The 18,205-nt window shown below is 37.0% G+C and overlaps 1 long non-coding RNA gene across 3 annotated transcripts in view; it reads right to left on the reverse strand.

Moving 5' to 3' along the window:
- The window catches only part of LOC140695623 (uncharacterized), a 151,507-nt gene that overhangs the window by 18,250 nt on the left and 115,052 nt on the right, over positions 1-18,205 (reverse strand). For all 3 annotated transcript variants that reach the window (XR_012071317.1, XR_012071316.1, XR_012071318.1), the window contains exon 4: positions 8,075-8,236. This is a non-coding gene — a long non-coding RNA (uncharacterized lncRNA). The remainder of the gene's footprint in view (positions 1-8,074; positions 8,237-18,205) is intronic.

An 18,205-nucleotide genomic window follows, 5' to 3' on the forward strand; every position in this document is an offset into this window, starting at 1 on the left:
AAACTTCCCAGGTAGAAATCTTTTCCTTTTTAAACCCAAACAGATGTTTAACATGCTGATGTTCCTGCATGTAATTTACAACATACTTAATCAAAACCCAGAGGTGTAGGGATCCGTCTACACTGCAGTATTGATCTTGAAGCTGGGGAAGCGATGAGTCCAGGATCCTTCTAAACTCAGATAAGAGAACAAAATAATTTTTGACTGGTCCAGGAATTCTATTCTTCATCAAGGTTTGCACTGAAGCACAGGGATGAACAGCCCACAGGCAACAAAGATCCACACAACTGGTATAGATGTATCCCTTCCAGCAGTGCTGTGAATGCCACTGCCATGTTCCTTTCCTGCCCAACAATCAGTCAAGTGCCATCTGGGCTGCCTATCCTGAGAAGGCACAAGGGAAAAGGAGATGGCATCATGCCGTTACACCATGTTTCCTGCATGGGAAAGGCTATAATCTACCCTTGTTATCAACTAAATACCCAACAAGCAGTGCATTCCTGGTGCCCCTGCCTGTGCTGGCACTGCCTGGTGCTGGTTTCTGTGGGGGGATACTACAGAACATTTAGAACAACATAAGCTCAAATAGTAACAGGAAAATAATCAGGATGTTATGTATGTATATTTAAATCACCCATACCAACTTTCAAAAATGAAGCAGTTGGTTTTATATCCAAACAATATCTTATGAAGCAAGCAATAACAATCATTATATGAACTGCTTAAATGACCCATAAGGTGCTTGGGAACCAGGGAGATATCTCATTCACATTTGTATTCTCATAGCCTAACGTGGTGCTCAATACATGATAGGTATCTATTACTGCTGAATGAATGAACATCTCATATGAAGATGGATGCCACCTAAACAGAACAGCCCTTAAAACTTAACTACCTGTCACAGCCTCCATCTAAGGAAAAACAGCACCAAAATTCTGTGGTTTGGGACATCTCATATTACTACCTTGGCCAAAGCTAACTGGTCCAGGAATTCACACTAAGGTCAAAAGATCATGAATAAGGGCCAACATACTCTGGGGCACCTTGGTTTAAGATAGATCAATAGGAGTGCCCCTATGTGGCCAACATACTCCACTGGAGCCTCTCTCTCAGGAAGTGCAAATACAAGTAGCACAGGAAGAGGATTACAAGCTCTGCCCTTGAATCAGGCACACCAATGCACTTTTGGAAGACCAGGGCCCAGAGGGGCTGACTGCCAGCTGTGTACTTATGAGGAACCCCATCACTCCTGGCAGCTTTTCTCTGTGTTCTGAGAAACAGAGTTCTGAGAGATGAGACTAGATCCTGCCTGATAATAGTCTGGGAAATGCTGAACGCCATGTCCTTTCCTGATTCATCACAATACTACCCACTCGCATGCTTAAGTCTCTTAGAAATCTTGCTACCAAAAAAAAAAAAGTTTAATCCTGTTTAGCAGAGGGCCCCATGGTCTTTATTTTGCAGCACACATAACTGCCAAAGTGTAGCACAGGACACCTGATTTGAGAAATGATGCCTGAAAGTGACTTGTATCTCTTTCCTTACAACCTAAATAAGCCTAACTAAAGAATTGCCTTAATTACGGGGTTTATAAATATTATCCTCAGGAGATAAGCCTCCCTCCAGCTTGTGACATTAAAGCCACAGGCTCAAAATTAGACCTTTTCTATAAAGCAGTTACTTGAATTGTAACATGAGTCAAAACTTTGAGTTCCAAAATTCTTAAGATTTCATGACTTCATTCAGGAATCCTAAAAACAACTGTGGCCATCATCCATTAAAAATGCAACTTTCACAGTGTTCCACAGACAGGGAGATAAAAGTCTTCTGGGCTGATTTATTTTCATTAGTGCCTTGCCCGTAAATATATAAACAATTTTAAACCAGGCAAACACACATGCTGAGCATAAGAACATCCATCTGAATTGCCACTCTACCAGGGAAGAGAACTCTGAGTACCCTGTCACATAAATACATGATCTATGCCTTTTCTTGTCACTTCTCTTTTCTTCAGTCAGTTTAATAAATAAAATTGATGGTTTTGGAAAGAGTTTTAGGTCAGCTCTTCCAATTGTAACATTCCTTCACTTAAATATCAGTTACCACCACATTCCAGACTTTGAAGCAAAAGCTGTTTCCTGCATTTACTTTGACACATATCATAAAGTGGTATCAATAAAGCTCTGCCCATCAGCCCCGGCTGGAGTTTTTCCTGATACATGCCTGCTTTTCATTTTTTATCTTTCTTCACCTCCCTCCTTCGTTCTGCCCCAGAGTATGACTCATTAAGCTCATGGTAGAATAATTATTTTGTTTTTTAAATCATTGGGTGTCTGCAACATAATCTACAGGGAAATGCATTTTAATTCATCTAAAAATTCAAATGAGGATCACGAATACTTGAAAAGTTTTCGCAAGGAACAAACATGCCTAATATAGAATAGAAAAGGTGAGAATGAACTCCTATTGCTACAAGAATACAAAGCTCATAGTCTGGTAGAGGGGGAAAAAAAGTGCTTTAATGGAGAATTCAGAGACAAAAGTTGAAAAAAAACCCTCAATTCTCACCTGCTCCCAAAATAATATATTCCTAAAATGAGACACTCTTCTCCCATTATACATCAATCCACGCTTACTTTTGTAACTAACAGAAAAACTCTGAGCAAGATGTCCTATAAAATTTAAAGCGAAGTTTTTTTTGTTTGTTTGTTTTTTAAATTGAAGTATAGACAGTTTACCATGTGTCAATTTCTGGTGTACAGCATAATAGTTCAGTCATACATATACATACATATATTCGTTTTCCTATTCTTTTTCATTATAGGTTGTTATAAGATATTGAATATAGTTCCCTGTGCTGTACAGAATAAACTTGTTTATTTTATATACAGCGAGAAAAGTTTACGAAAATGTATATGCATGGACACACGGTCAGCTTTCACCCTCAAGAGCTAAGGAAGTAATGATTCTTAAATTCAGAAACTGCTATTCCAAGTGCAGACATGGAGGTAGAGATTAATAGGAGGGGAATCTAGTAAAGATAGACGCAAGTTGCAGTAACCTATTAGTATCAGTGAAAGGAGAGAAATGAAAGCTAACCCGAGGGAAAGAAAATTCAAAGCTCAAAGAGAAAAGGTGGGGAATTTAGTTTCTATTCCCGCTCTTTATAAATTGCTTTAATCTTTAGATTAAGCTCTCTGTTGTTTCTGTTTGTAATTTGTTTCTGACATGAGTGATAACGGGAAATCACCTAAATCATATCACTCAAGACACACTAAAAGAGGAGAAAATATACAGCAGTTTTGTGCACTGGAGAAGGTGGCGAGCACAGTCAGCAGACAGACATTCTGTAAAATGACTAGAAACCCATGACTATCTGTACATTCTGTTTCCAAGATTTTATCTTTCACTCTGAATTACTTCAGAGATAAATCAATCTATTAACATTCAAATAAGAATTGGAAGCTATGGTTAAAAAACAACAAGTATTAGAGTTGTATAGCAACTTTACTGATTTAATCACATCCCACCCACCCCAATCCCAAGGAATTCCTGTGACTTGCCAGAAGGAAACTACATTTTTCTCCTTCCTTCTGAGGGGTGCACATCATGCCCATAAAATGTTAGAGGCAGTCAAAATGACTTTGATAAAGCATATATCCAAATAAATGAAATTTTATAGCATTTCTCTGAGATAAAACATGCCGCCATAGCTCTTGATTTTAAATTTCAGATACTCACATTATTATATTTCAGATACTTACAATAGGGACAAACGCACCTTTTTCCATTGAAAAGTCCTAACTCTTCCAAGCCATTATTCATTTTCCCTCAATCATTTTTTCCCAAGACTCAAATAACAGTAAAAGCAATAATGACAATAACTTTTAGCTCCACGTACTAGGCACAGTGCCATGTGCTTTACATGCATTATCTTTTTAAAATCTCATGACAAGTTTAATAGACAGGAACTTTCATCATTCCCACTTTACAGATCAGGAAGCTGAGACTTGGAGAGGTTCATGACTGGCCTAAGTTCACACAGCTAGTAAGGAAGATAAACGAGGATTTAAAGTCTGCTCTCTCTAACCCAACAGCCCATGCCCTCATACTGACAAATGTAATAGGTATTACCTCCTTCCCATAAGAATAGAGGCATTCCAATCTGAATGCATGAATGTTAAGGTTAATGCACAGAAAAATGTAATGAATAGGAGCATACACTTTAGGTAGCAAGAAAATCTGAGAAATATTTGGATAATTTGATACCCAATCCCTACTTTATTAGCCAAAAATATCTTTTAAAAAAAGCCAAAGAGGATTCAAATACTCTAATACCCCACTGATTGTTTCAGGGGGTCCGTTTTACTTTCCTTGTACAAGGAGAGCTGTAATGATTAAGGGAAAAACACAGATGTACAACACGGCTCTGGGTAATCAAACATATTTACATGCCTATAAGTTTCAGGTTTAAGAAAAATTTACTCAAATATAGGCATCAGATACGTGTTTTAACACATTTGATTTTAGGAAGCTAAATTCAGAGCAGGGCACAAGCAAAGCAGCTGTCTAAGCTAAGATGGGCCAGTCATCGAAGTGGTGAAATTTAAGAAGTATAGAAAACTCCACTGCTTGAAATATTTCCTGCCCTTGTTTGAATGTCTTCATTACACTTTGTCACACTGACCAGAATATCCATTAGATACTGATTTCAGAAATTCAAGTGACACTATAAGCTCACTATAAGTTCACTCTTTGGTATCAATTAACTTGATTTGATTTCTTTCCTTTCCAAGAGAAGGGGGAGTTTCTAGCTATTCTCAACCCTGGCTGCACAATTAGAATCACCTTGGAATATTTTTAAACAATGCCAATGCCTGGGCTCCACCCCCAGAGGCTCTGTGGTTCTCAGTAACCAGGATCCAGGCATCAGCTGTTTTACAAGCTTCCCAGGTAGCCCTAGGATGTGAAAAGCTTGAGAGTCATTGGTCCAGACACTCTCTGCTTCCTGTAAAAAGAAAGAACAACATACACTGACCACGTCCCTATTTTCCACGGTTTTCGTCCTGGAAAGATTAAACTCTTTCATAGAAGTCTATGTTAAGAGAGATAGTAACCACCACAAAGTCGACTTTAAAATAAGAAATGAAAGTCGTGTGGATAGACGGTTAAAGGGGAGGTGGGAAGTCCCTATTTCTGGTTATTTACAAAGAAAAAAATTCATCCCTCTTCTTTAGAATACAGGAGACATGATCCCATTTTCTTAAGTAATCCTATAAATATGATTCACTGCTTTCAGATACATACTTCCTAATGGCCTATATGTCTGTATCAAATCCATCACAGCTGTCACATGACAGGAGCCAAACCTTAACTGTCAGACTCCAATTGTTCTGAGACCACTAGAATTTTGACTACAAAATAGGTCCAACAACCAACAAATTCAACTGCTATTTCCTTTCATGACATTTTATCAGTAGTTCAGATCTGCAATGTATGAATCAAACTGGATGAAATACCTGTATTTCTAGAATCTCGGTCAGAACATTATTATTACTGCAAGAGGTTAAAAACGGACAACCAACCTCATCTAAGGTTCTTATAGTAAAGTTTTACATATAAATAACTCTTTACATTAAAATGTGAAACTTACCAAGAACTAACATTAAACACTCTCCACTATTAACTTTCTGGGCAATCCAGATAAGGTGCTTAACCTCTGTGAGACTCAATTTCTTCAGCTTTAAAATGGGACTATTATTACCTATCCTACCAGAGACTTTCTTAAAGGATTTTGTTATAATGCTTGTACACTTGGAAAAACTCCAAAACAAAATACAAAGGTAAGCCATCAGTAGCCACTTAATCATAAGCTTTATGAGAGCAGAAACAGTTTCTCATAGATTTCTGCAACCTCAAAACTTTGCACAATGCCAAGCATATAGCAGATACTAAGTAAATGAGTAATGGTCATTAAATAGATGAATAAATGAATGTAAAAATATACAATAGTAATTGGAACTCACAGAGAACACAGGTTAATGATTATATAGTAAAAGCAAAATACATTCTTAGGCTTTTTTATCTCTCTACCACAAAAGCTATCGTTGCCTTTATGAAATCAATAACCATGTATCTATCCAATCATATTTTTGTGACTATATTAGACTATAGGCTAATGGAAATACTACTGAAGAGAAGCCTTCAGTGACTGTCAGATAAAATTCTATCAGAATCAACTAGGAGTAGAGGGGAGATCAAAGTGAAGTAAGCCAGAAAGAGAAAGAAAAATACCATATGATATCACTCATATATGGAATCTTAAAAAAAAAAGAAAAAAGAAAAAAAAAGGAACACTATGAACTCATCTACAAAACAGAAACAGACTCGAAGACATAGTAAGCAATCTTACGGTAACTGGGGAAAGAGGGTGGGAAGGGATAAATTTGGGAGTTTGAGATTTACAAAAGTTAGCCACTATATATAAAAAAAGATTTTTAAAAAAAGTTTCTGCTGTATAGCACAGGGAACTATGTTCAATATCTTGTAATAACCTTTAATGAAAAAGAATATGAAAACAAATAAATGTATGTATATGCATGACTGGGACATTGTGCTGTACACCAGAAACTGACACATTGTAACTGACAGTACCTCAATTAAAAAAAAAAAGAGAAGGGAGGTTATACATAACTTGCATTCATCCACCTATTCTTGAACTGTAGTCTTATATTCCATTCCCAGCTACATCTAACAAGAAAATGAAGAACAAAGCCACAAGAAAAAGGGTATACTCTTTAAGTTGGCCTTGTAAGAGATGTTAAATGTCAGCATCCTTGGTGCTGAAACAACCTCTTGTCTAAAAGCCTAGAGAATAAACCAACTGAGACATTTTTCTAGGTGTTTTTGGAATAAAGTCAGTTACTAATCATATTACTTGTATTCATTAGACTGAGACAAGAGAAGGCCCCTGAATGTGACCACTACCACCATCTGGCTATGAGCCATAGTTGGGCTAGCTAGGTCTGGGTTTTTCTGTAGAAAGAATGCATGGACTGACTGATGTCTGACTGAGATCTTCTCTCATCTCCTTTCACTTTCAGAGATCAGCTGCAAGTTTCCAGGACTCATTATAGAGTAAGCATGCATTTTCTCTGGTTTTCCTTAGAGTTTTTCCCAAAGATTACTACTATGCTTTGCCCACTACCACCTCCTTTCAGTGTATCTGGGATACTTTAGACAGAAAGAAATTAAGAACAAAGTGGTTAAATGAATTCTCTAGGTGCCATCCATCCCAACAAGATTCTGTACTCTGGAGTGATTTCTTAAAATATCATTAGCACTAACACATACCATAAAGAACTTTGTTAAGTGACTTAAGCCTTCCTAAAATGATTTTACAATTATGCTATTTATTCAGAGGCTTTTTAGTAAGTCACGCCCTTATGAAGAAATTAGCCCAACTGGAAACTGGTGTCCAGACCTACTACATTTGAACACTGGTTATAGTGCAGAGCAGAAAGCAGCCCAAGAAAGAGCAGGCTTTCAACTTTCAACACGTAGAAAGCCTTAGTAAACATTATGATTACTGACTCTGAGCTCAAATGAGATGGATAAACAAAGATCTGCCCAAGTAAGAACTGTTCTGTACTTTTTCTCTGATCTTTAATTAATCAGTACCATATTCTAGAAGTCAAGTTTCCAGAGACAGACATAATCCCATTCTACTCTTTATGGTCATCCCACATCTACACTATTGGTGAAGTAGGGCACCACATTTCAGAAGAGGGTATTTTAAGAGGATATCCTGATGCAGACTGTCCATTGCCTACCTTGTATCTAGTCCACTATTTTTTTTTACCAGAAGAACCCTGCTTTTATTCAGAGTAACAATGAAACCTAGCTTACAAACTATATTTCCTTGCCTCCCTTACATTAGAGTTGAGCAGGTGACACAACCTGGCCAATAAGAAATGGAAGATGCTGTTAAAATGTCCAGAAAAGCTCAGTAAAAGGGGAGGCAGACTCAGGAGGTACACACCCTGCTGCTTTTGGTTCTTCCTATTTTTCCTACCTGGAATGAGAACACAGTGGCTGGAGCTCCAATGGCCACCTCCAGAGCCTGAGGATGAGAATCACACCTTCAGGATGGCAGAGAAGAAACCAAGAGGATCTGAAGTCCCTGGTGAATTTCCTGAGTCTTCATGTCGCCTCTGAACTGTCTCCTGCAGGACATCTTAAGTGAGAGAAAAATAAATCCTTCTGTTTGAAGCCTCTAGTTTGGTGGTCTCTGTTGGTTTGTAACTAAATACAATTTCTAAGGGAAGTAGGTTCAGTTCCAAAGTTGGTCAATCATCACTCAAGAAAAACTTGAAATCATGTCATTTGAGAACGGTTGAAGGAACTGAGGGTTTACGTGTGGGAAATGAAGGGAATGGAGAATACAGAAAATACATATATTCAAATTTGTGAGTCACTGACATATGGAAAGCCACAGAGGACAAACCAGGGAGGATGAGGGAGAGCAAGAGAAGCAGACTTCTTAGAAAGATCTCATAGGTAGGACAAAATAAGAGCTGGCCCCTCATGGATAGGTCTTCATCACTGGAAGGGGTCAAGTATTAGGATTAATGTCTATTCCATGGGAACACAGCAGAGAAGAAAACACTGAATGAGGCAGTTGGAAAGGGTGATACTTACGTTTCCACACTCAACCCACACCATCTATGAATCTATGCATTCATAATACCTAATAACCAATCCTCTTTAATACAACAAATATATACTGAGTCCCTGTCAAGTGGATTTTACTGCTTTCCTTCATTTCTTGCATTTAATTCACCTAACTTTTATGCCACTTGCAGGCCTCTTTCAAAGACAACTGATGTTGCAGTTGATTCTGCAAGTGTCTTCAGTTTGTCAGACTTTGTAAAGAAATTCCTTTGCAGCTAGAACAACCTAAGCAGTAATTACAGGCACATGCCAGGCACTGAGCTACATGTTCTAAATTCATTATCTATAATTTCACCACAATCCTATGAGGAAATAGTTTTATTATTTTCATTTTTAAAGGAGAAAAATAAGGCACAGAGAGTGTAAATTATTTTTCAAGATCACAGAAGGGTGATGGCAGATGGAACTCAGCAATCAGACTCCAGAATCCACCGATACTATACTCACCACACCTATTCTACATCTGGCTTCAAAAAGGCATAGACCTTTAAGGTGCATAATAAAATTGCAAGTGAATTACAGGCACCATAAAATCAAACTACAAATTATGAAAGCAAATATCCAATGGATTTTGTACTTCTTTACCAGTACTTTCTTATTTTACAATCAATGTTATTTTATCCTTGTCTCTAAATATCACCCTGTGAAAAACAAATTTGGAATAATATACATTAAAAAAGCATATGGCAGCTCTATGGGCAAAAGATGCTATTTAGTTCTTGAGTAAATTGGTGAGGGGTTATGAGGTCAGCAGCCTTTCTCCCCAAACAGTTACGATTACCTTTATAAGGCAGAAAAGCCCCAACAGGAATCTGATTCTTCTCCCACCAATAACTGAGTGGAAGCCCACAGGTTAGAAAACCCTAAAAGTATAAAAATGCAGTAATTTTTCATAATAAAACTGACAACAAAACTTAAAAGGGATGTATTAACTCAACATTTGAAAAACAAAGCACCTCTTTTGCAAAGGTTTTAAACTTTTTTCTTACAACATTTTTAATACAAGAATATGAGTGTGTACCAGTTGACACGCCATAATTATTTCATTGTGAATCATTGTTAGGATTTAAAATTTGTCCCTTAAAAGCTGAAATAAGTACTTAACTATTTTTTAAAAATTAGACATTACAACTAAATAAAGTAAGCATCAATTTTATTATTAAGTACCCTGTTATCCTAACTCATTTCTATCTGGTTTTATTTTTAAGTCTTTTTGAACTTCATCCCATTTTGCTATTTGTTCTGATAGATTCTTATTCTGCCTTGCAACTGGTCAGTAATGATAAATTCAGGATCAGAACTTTGAAACTGCTGACTTCAAATATGTTCAAACATATGACATGGGTTTCATCTCCCTTTGACACAAAAACCTGGCACATTCCGCCCCACTCACCATGGATACCACCCCATTTAGTGAAGCCTGTACTGTCCTGAGAGCACAAGGGTCATTAGAACAGTTTTCCCTCTCTTTTCACTCAGCCAATGTGCATCAAGTGATCAAGAAGTCAAATAAAATATACCTGCAGTTTAGGTCCAAAAGGAATAAGAAGCAAAGGAGAGAGAGACACACAGGAAGAAAGACAAAGAGGAAGTAAGATTTGCACAGATAAATAAAATAAAGGGGAAGCCAAGAATGCTTGGTGATGGCTATCATGTTTGGCAAGTGGATTTATGGTGTGAGTGGCAAAGAGTAGAAAGCCAGGAGGAAGTCCTTCTCACTGACCTCAAAGGTATACACATCAATAACTTGCTTTGGTAAATATGTCTCCTCTAACCAGTGGCCCTGCCTGTCACCACCAAGGGAGCTACTGCAGGCTGAGCCTGTAAGCCAGGAACGTCCTTCCTCTTGTACCCAAGCAGTGTGTCTCTCATATGACTGCTCTGAGGTACCGATCGCCTTGCCCAGGAGAGCAGCCAGGGCAGTGGCAGTGTTCTTTGGAGGTTGTGCAGTAGTCCTTCACTCCCATAAGGTAATCCTGCAGGTGTTTCTCTTGGCTGTGATCATCAGCACATTAAAAAGAGTCGTATTTTCCTAAGCTACCAAGCACGCAAGTGTCCATATCGAGCAAGATAACAAGAAGGAAAGAAGTCCCTTTCCAGCTGCAGCCCAGGACCCAGCATGGCTGATAGCCTGAGAGGGAAAGAAAAATCAATGATTTGATGGTGTTTGCTGACTACATTCAAACTGGACATTTCATTCTTTCTCTCTAGTCTGAGTATGTGAGACATAAACACTATGACAAACGTGGACAAATGCTCATTCCAAGCTTTGTGCTAGGGACGATAACTACTTAGCTATTCAAAACTAACCACTCTGACAACTCAGAGTCCTCTGAAACCCAGCCATACATAGAAAACAAAATAAACAAGTAAACAAAACCTTCTGAGCAGCGAGAATACACATCATGACATTCATCTCCCAAAGCTGGACAGTTACTCCCAGGAGACGTTGCCAGACCTTTGCCCAGAATCCAGCTCATTTTAATTAAGACCTAGTTCTCAGCAGTTCAGCTACGTTATACTGCAGCCCACAAAGATTAGAAACAGAAAAAATGAAGGGATGTGTACTGCCCAAGCAGACATACTGACTGCAGTACAGAAACAGCTGGCCTTCAAGGAAAAGGCAGAGCTAAGGGCAGCACACAGGCAAACCCAAACCAGTAACAACAAAATAAAATGCAGGAGAAAATGATCTATCTACTTTGACAACTTCCTTAATCTATTGCCCGGTGCAGTAAAATAAATCATATTTTAATGACAGTTCTGAATCATCAAGAAACATACAAAGTTTCCATACTTTGTTTATGAAAGCAGAGAAGTTTTAGTACTATTTCGAAGAAAGGTTTGGCACTTCAATAGGTAAAGCTCCATTTTCTGGAACTTCCACCAATTACTGAAATTTTTAGATGCCAATATTTATCTTTAAGACACATGGTCACTTTACCAGCCACCTAAGAGTTGGCCAGGGCAAAGCCAGGCCAGAAAATGGGAAAGTGGATGAAAATGAAAAATTCTGACTGCCATACAGCAAAGCTGACAATTTGAGAAGTGGATGGAGTCTTAAAAACAGGTGGACGAACTGAGAAGTTTGCCCCAAAGACAGGCCTTACTCTTCCAGAACACACTGGTGGCCGCTCTTGGGCCATACCTGACAGCAATCCAACAGGCGGAGTGAGGAAAGAGGGTCGTTCCTTCTTCACAAAGGACTTAGAATGGTACCTTGGAAACCTAGTTGGTCTTTAGGTTACCTGCTAAGAAGGCAGATTTCAAGGATCCATCCACTCTTGCAATATGCTAGTTTGGAATGTTTGGATGGCACCCTGTAGTCTGCATTTTTTAAACCTCAGCCAGGTTTGGAACCACTGACATGGGATGCTGTGGTTTGGGGAGGCACTCTGAGTGCCTGTCACCTTCACCTGAGATCTCTAATCTAAAGGGCAGCTGGTGCTGCTTCTGGGATGCATGCCCGTTCAGCCTGGCTCCCACTGGGAACACACAGGGCCCACATTTTCCCACAGGAGCCCAGTGAGACTCCTAGGTAGCACCTTAAGGAGTTCCAAGAGATTAAGACAGAATGAGAAACACAAAACTAGCCATAACTTTTTTTTTTAATTACAAGGCAATTGATTGCTGCTCACCACCAACAACAAAAAGTGTGTAAAAGAAATAAAAAGGAGACTGTGTATTTTACCACATCAAAAGCAGTTACAAGAAAAATAAAGTGTTTTTTTTTTTTTTAAGTTTCTTCAGGGAGCTGACACTGGTGGTCAGAATGTTCCAACTCTAACTACTTTCTAACTTCTGCCACTCTATTCAGTAATAATGAAAGCTCACACTTAGGTACTGCTTAGCCTGTTTTGTCCTGAATCACTTCTTCAGGCATTTGCACTTTCTATCTGGCATCATTCTTTTATGAATTTCTTTTAGTTTCTTTCATCAGTTTAATATTTCCAGAAATATTACAGTCCCCCCAAATGCACAGTGTTTTCATTTACAATCTCACGTAGACAATGTCTTTAAAGTAAAAGAAATAATTAGTAATAAATTTGAATATGCAAAACCTTCCAGCACTGGTAGAACTAAAGTCTGGCTATGCTTCTTTGGCATTTCAGTTGCCAGGGTATCTACTCATTACCTTTATGGTTTTTTTCCATTACATGGAAAGCAAACATCAATATCTCTGAACACACAGAAAATTTTTTCTGCACTAAGTAAGTAAACTCTACTGTCAACGGGGGCAGCTTGTTTAACCTCTTCCCTTCTATTTGCTAAATAGGTATAGTATGTAGTGTGAGACTGAAAGGAGAGAAAAGATTAAAGTTTACAGTATTCTGTACCTTTCCACAGATCCCCATTACAAGCATTAGAAAAGGTAAGAATTAAGTGGTTGCCAGATTTGTCTACAGATATTACAAAATTTCCTATATAATCATTAGATTCTAGCTCCTTGGATGTTGGGGTTATGGCTATCCATCTCTGGCCCTATACAGGTATGTCTAAGACCTTAACAGCAGGACTGGTGTATCTGGGACTGTATGCAGTTTCTAGAAGTTTCCAACTCTCTTTATCAAGTGATACCCTTCACATTCTTACTGCATAAAAATGCCCCAACATTAAGCGAACTAAAATTCTCTAGAACTTAGAAAGGTTTCCTAAATACATCACAGTATGAATGTATGTTAGATTGAGGAGGATAGATTGGGATAAAAGGCACAAGGAAAAATAAGATTTTTCTGGAGTCAATTGAAATAAATTCTAGGTGAATTATCTAAACAAAGACAAAAGTTAGTTATTATCCTTTCACTTGACTACTAGACATATTTTAATCTAAATAATCCACAAAGTTCTTCCTTTGACATGCTATTTTGTCATTCCCACTTCTTAAAACATATACTCCAAGGATAGATTTACATACATTCATGGAGACCCCACCACCATAGTCACTCAATAAATATTTAAAGGGTGAATAAACACCATTTAAAATCTTCAACTTAACATCCCAAGCATAGAAACAGAAATAATTTCACAATTTAAGAAAACTAAAGTGTGTCATTGTTTAGAGAGAGAGCAGGATTTGCAATGGGTAGAATTGGGCTAGAATTCTTGTTAGCTGCTAATGCACAAGCCTCAAACGTTTAGCCTTCCCATCCATAAAATGGGGTTAATACTATTTGCAGACTTGCTCTAAAGATTAGAAATAATATCTGTAAATCTCTAAGCATAGTACAATTTGAATGGCGACGGTGATGAGTTTTCTTTAAAAAGTAATACTACTGTGAGCACATTTATTTCTATCATTTTGCATGTCCCAACTTTTTCTATGCCAGATAATCCTCCTATGATTCCATCATTTTGCTTGACATAATTTCCCAGAACAACAGAGTACCATATTCAGAAGGAATAAGAAAACACATTCCAAAGTAAATAGAAATACTTTTTTAAATTTTAGAATATTACTTAATTTCAATGTTTGGAGCTTATTGACAGTTTCTCTTTATCCATTGAGATCCTTGGATTGCAAGGAAAGAAAGTTGAGTCAAAATGAATTTATTGGAAGGATACAGGGTAGCTCCTGGAACCGGAGGAAGTGCTTTATAATCAGGCCTTGGAGGAACTGACAGAACTAGGTCACCCTGGGGATCAAGGTAGAGGAACCAGGAGTGTCTTCAGGCAGCAAAGCAGAATGTTCCAGTTCTAACCACTTTCTAATCTTCTGTCCCTCTGCTTCATAATAATAAAAGTCCACATTTTTATACTGCTTATCTTGTGCCAGTAATGCTTCTGAGTACTTTGCATGTATGAACTCACTTAACCCTCACAACGGTTTCATGGGGGAGGTAATTCTCACGAACAAAACAAAGTCTCATCAGTATAACTTGAGTCATGTTCCCATGCATTGGGTAAGGAGCTACCTCATTTGATAGCCCCACCAAGTTAAGATGGAATAAGGAAAAGCCAGGGTAATTTTTAGCAAAAAACAAATTAAACGAGACTGGGCAGACAAAACCCACAAATGTCCACTACATCTGATAAACCCATATGCCTGGCTCTGAAGGATCTATGTCTCTATTTCTAGTTGGTAAAATATTTCCTATTAGTGATATGCACTGACTGGGATTTTAAAAGTTTAAAAATAAAATGCCTATCCTCCAGAAATGAACATTATACTCTGTCTTGTATTATATATGTGGATAGAAATATAGAAATACTTAAAATCAATATATGAGTGCACACAGATTCCAGTTATTAATAAAATGAAAAATCAAATGTATTTAACAAACAAAATACTTAAAAGAAATTGTAGATGCAGTCAAGTTCAACTTTTCTGACTCCACTAAGTCTAGGAATCATAGAAGAGAGGAAATTCTCCATTCATTACCCCAGGATTAGTGAGATAAACATTCTCCCTATCTCTTGTAAGCCCCTGGTAAAATAATTCCTTCACTCAGTTACTCAAATAAACAAGACTCCCACTGGCAGAAAGAAAAAGATATTCTATTATCCTGAGTATTTCCACTTTCAAAAAACAATTCTGATGTTTGACCTGCAAAAAAAGAAAAAAAAAAGCAGTTGCTGCCAATAAATTAGCATATTATTATAAGGTGAGGTTCCTGCAGGAGGGTAGGAACCATATTTTGTTAGTTCTTATGTCTGTTGTTCCTAACAGAGGTATTGTACATAGAAGGAATGCAGTCAAAATTGATTTTACAAATGAAGTGAAAAAATATTGTTCAAATACTCTTGAACTTATTGCAAGAGTATTTCCTTTTTTTTTTCAGTCAGAACCTGACTGGTCACATCATCACAATTAGTACCCTTTAAGTGCAAGATGATACTCATTCTTTGTTTCGTCATTAGCTGTTCTTTGAATGTCTGTTATGTCTAAGTCAACAGGCTAATGTGAAAAGAACTAGACATGTGAGTCAAAGCATAAATGCCTCACACCCTCTATTCTCAAATTTTCACTGAAAAGTTCCAAGAGTTGTAAAAGATGAGAGAAAGTCACCTTCAAATTAGAAACCATGGAGATGACCATCCACAAAGCAGACTAAAAGAAGTTTCAGCTATGCATAAATAGATCAGATAAAAAGCAAATAAGACCAGTCAAGGAATTAACTCTCAAATTCTCCAGTGCATAGTCACTTATTTGTAAGGACAAGATCTGATGGCTGGGTGTCCTAAGACAGCAGAGTAACGCATCTTTGTGCTTTAGTTTGCTAAGGTGAATCACTGGCATTTGAAAGGAGTCTCCTGAAGCCCCCAAATTATTACAGAGGCCATACCAAGCAGCAAGATGTGGCTGGGCAGGAAACTGGGCACAACAGCAGCTTATATAAAGCATGAAGCAAGCTGGCTAAGAAACAGGCGGTCAAGAAAGCTAGCCCAGAAATCTGACACCTGCACAGCACCTTCACCAAATATGGAGAGAAAATACTGCACGATCAACATTCCTCTGCTGGAGTAACCAGGCATCCACCACACTTCCTCCTCTGCAGTCCACAGGAGATGAATCTCTTAACCATCAATATGACTGATACGAAGGTTAGAAAGCTGGAGTTTAATCTACCAGTTTGTGGGCAAACACCAAAGATGGGTAGTCCACACTCACACAAAAGTGAGAAGCAGGGAGAAGAAATACTAAGATGAGGTTATAAAAATATTCTATGGCATAATAAATTGAAGACAACATTCAAGCTGTTTTAAAAATCAAAATTTTTAAATTACCTACTGTATAGGAAATACAAGTAAATGTTAGAAAACATGTGCTTCATGTTGCCAATAAAATTAAAAATATATGAACTATAAAAGGTTAAATGGAGTTAGATTACAAATGAGATGGAAGTTTACTTGGGTGAAGGCAGCAAAAAAGAAAGGGGAGAGGTAAGGAGACCAAAAGATGCAATATCATAACTTCAATCTAGAATAGAGGCAGTAAAGATAGAATTGACACTGCAGAAAATAAAATTACAATAAGGTTGCTGCACAAAGATGTATATACAATCATAACTGATGCAATATTTTTACTGGGTCCTACCTTGTTACTTTCTCAGCACTTATTAAATAGTAAAAATATTTACATAGAAAACAGGAAACAACTTTAGTATTCATCAATAGTGGATAGTTTAAATAAATTATGGTATATCCAAACTGTGGAAAACTATGCAACTATGTAAAATGATGACATGGATTTGAATTTTATGACACTGAAATATCTAAAAATTGAAGAAATGTAAAATTTCATACAGCATGATACCATTTCACAAAATAAACATACTGAGAGAAAAAGAAAGCAGAGGAAAGAGAATAATCTAAAAGGATATGCCCCAAAAGGTTAAAATTTGTTAAATCTGGTAGTTGGATTATAAGTGGCTTTTATTTTCTTGTTTTTACTTGTCTCATGATCACTTGAAAAAATAATGTTATATTTAATTTTTTAAATTGTGGGAGATGGTTTAAACTGTTTTTAGTTATACTTATATAATCTTTTATTATTAAAATAACAAATAAAGAAAATGAAACAACTAAGCATATGATTTTAATAAATTAGAAGGTAAAGCAAACCTAAAGAGCAAAAAGAAGTAATTAACAATAAAAATATCTATTAATAGACTAAAAAATGGAAAAAGACAATTAAAAGCAAATCCATGAGCAAATTCTTTGGATAAAAACATGTTTAAGAAAAATTAAGAATGAGTAAGGAGATAAATCAACAGGTACAGAGGAATTTTTCCCATTGCTAAAAATATATACATACAATTTTATAAATAAACTTGAAGTGTGAACAAAAATTATGTTTATAGGAAAAAAACATCAATTTTTAAAATTCAATCAAAAAGATACAGACAACCTGAATAGATCAATGATTATAAAAAGAGATGAAAACTTTGTCAAAGATTATCTCCAGAATATGGTTCCAGGACCTTGTAGTTTTTATATACAAATGATAGAAAATGTCCAAGGAATTGATGATTTTCAAACTGCTAGTAATCACTTCCACAGGCCAGAAAATAATATAAAAATTCTAGACAACATTTTAAGAAACTAATTTATGCCTTATTTCCACATTAGGCAAAATCAGAGCACAGACATATGAAAAAACAAAAAACAACAAAAACAAAAACTTGCATTTGAAAAAAGATTCATATAAGTAAAATTCTCACCAAGACAAACCAAGGATATCAACCCCCATATGAAGGTTCTAAGGAGGACCCTCATCTCAGGGCTGTACTTCTCTCTCCCTGCAGAATAAGCCTCATGAGGGCCACCTCAGCCCATGTCACAGATGTATAAACTCCTACGGTGGACAGACCTCAAGCAGTGTTTGTCTCTGTTGAACATCAACAAATTCAAATCAATACAAGGGGACAGGGCTGTCATCTAACTTCACTCACCCGAAGCATCTGGGTCTTAGCCTCTTTCTGAGAAATGCTTATACAACTATATTTCAAACACACAAATAAAACAAGAGGCA

This window comes from Vicugna pacos, chromosome 3 (assembly GCF_048564905.1).
Source record: "Vicugna pacos chromosome 3, VicPac4, whole genome shotgun sequence".
Classification (NCBI taxonomy): domain Eukaryota; kingdom Metazoa; phylum Chordata; class Mammalia; order Artiodactyla; family Camelidae; genus Vicugna; species Vicugna pacos.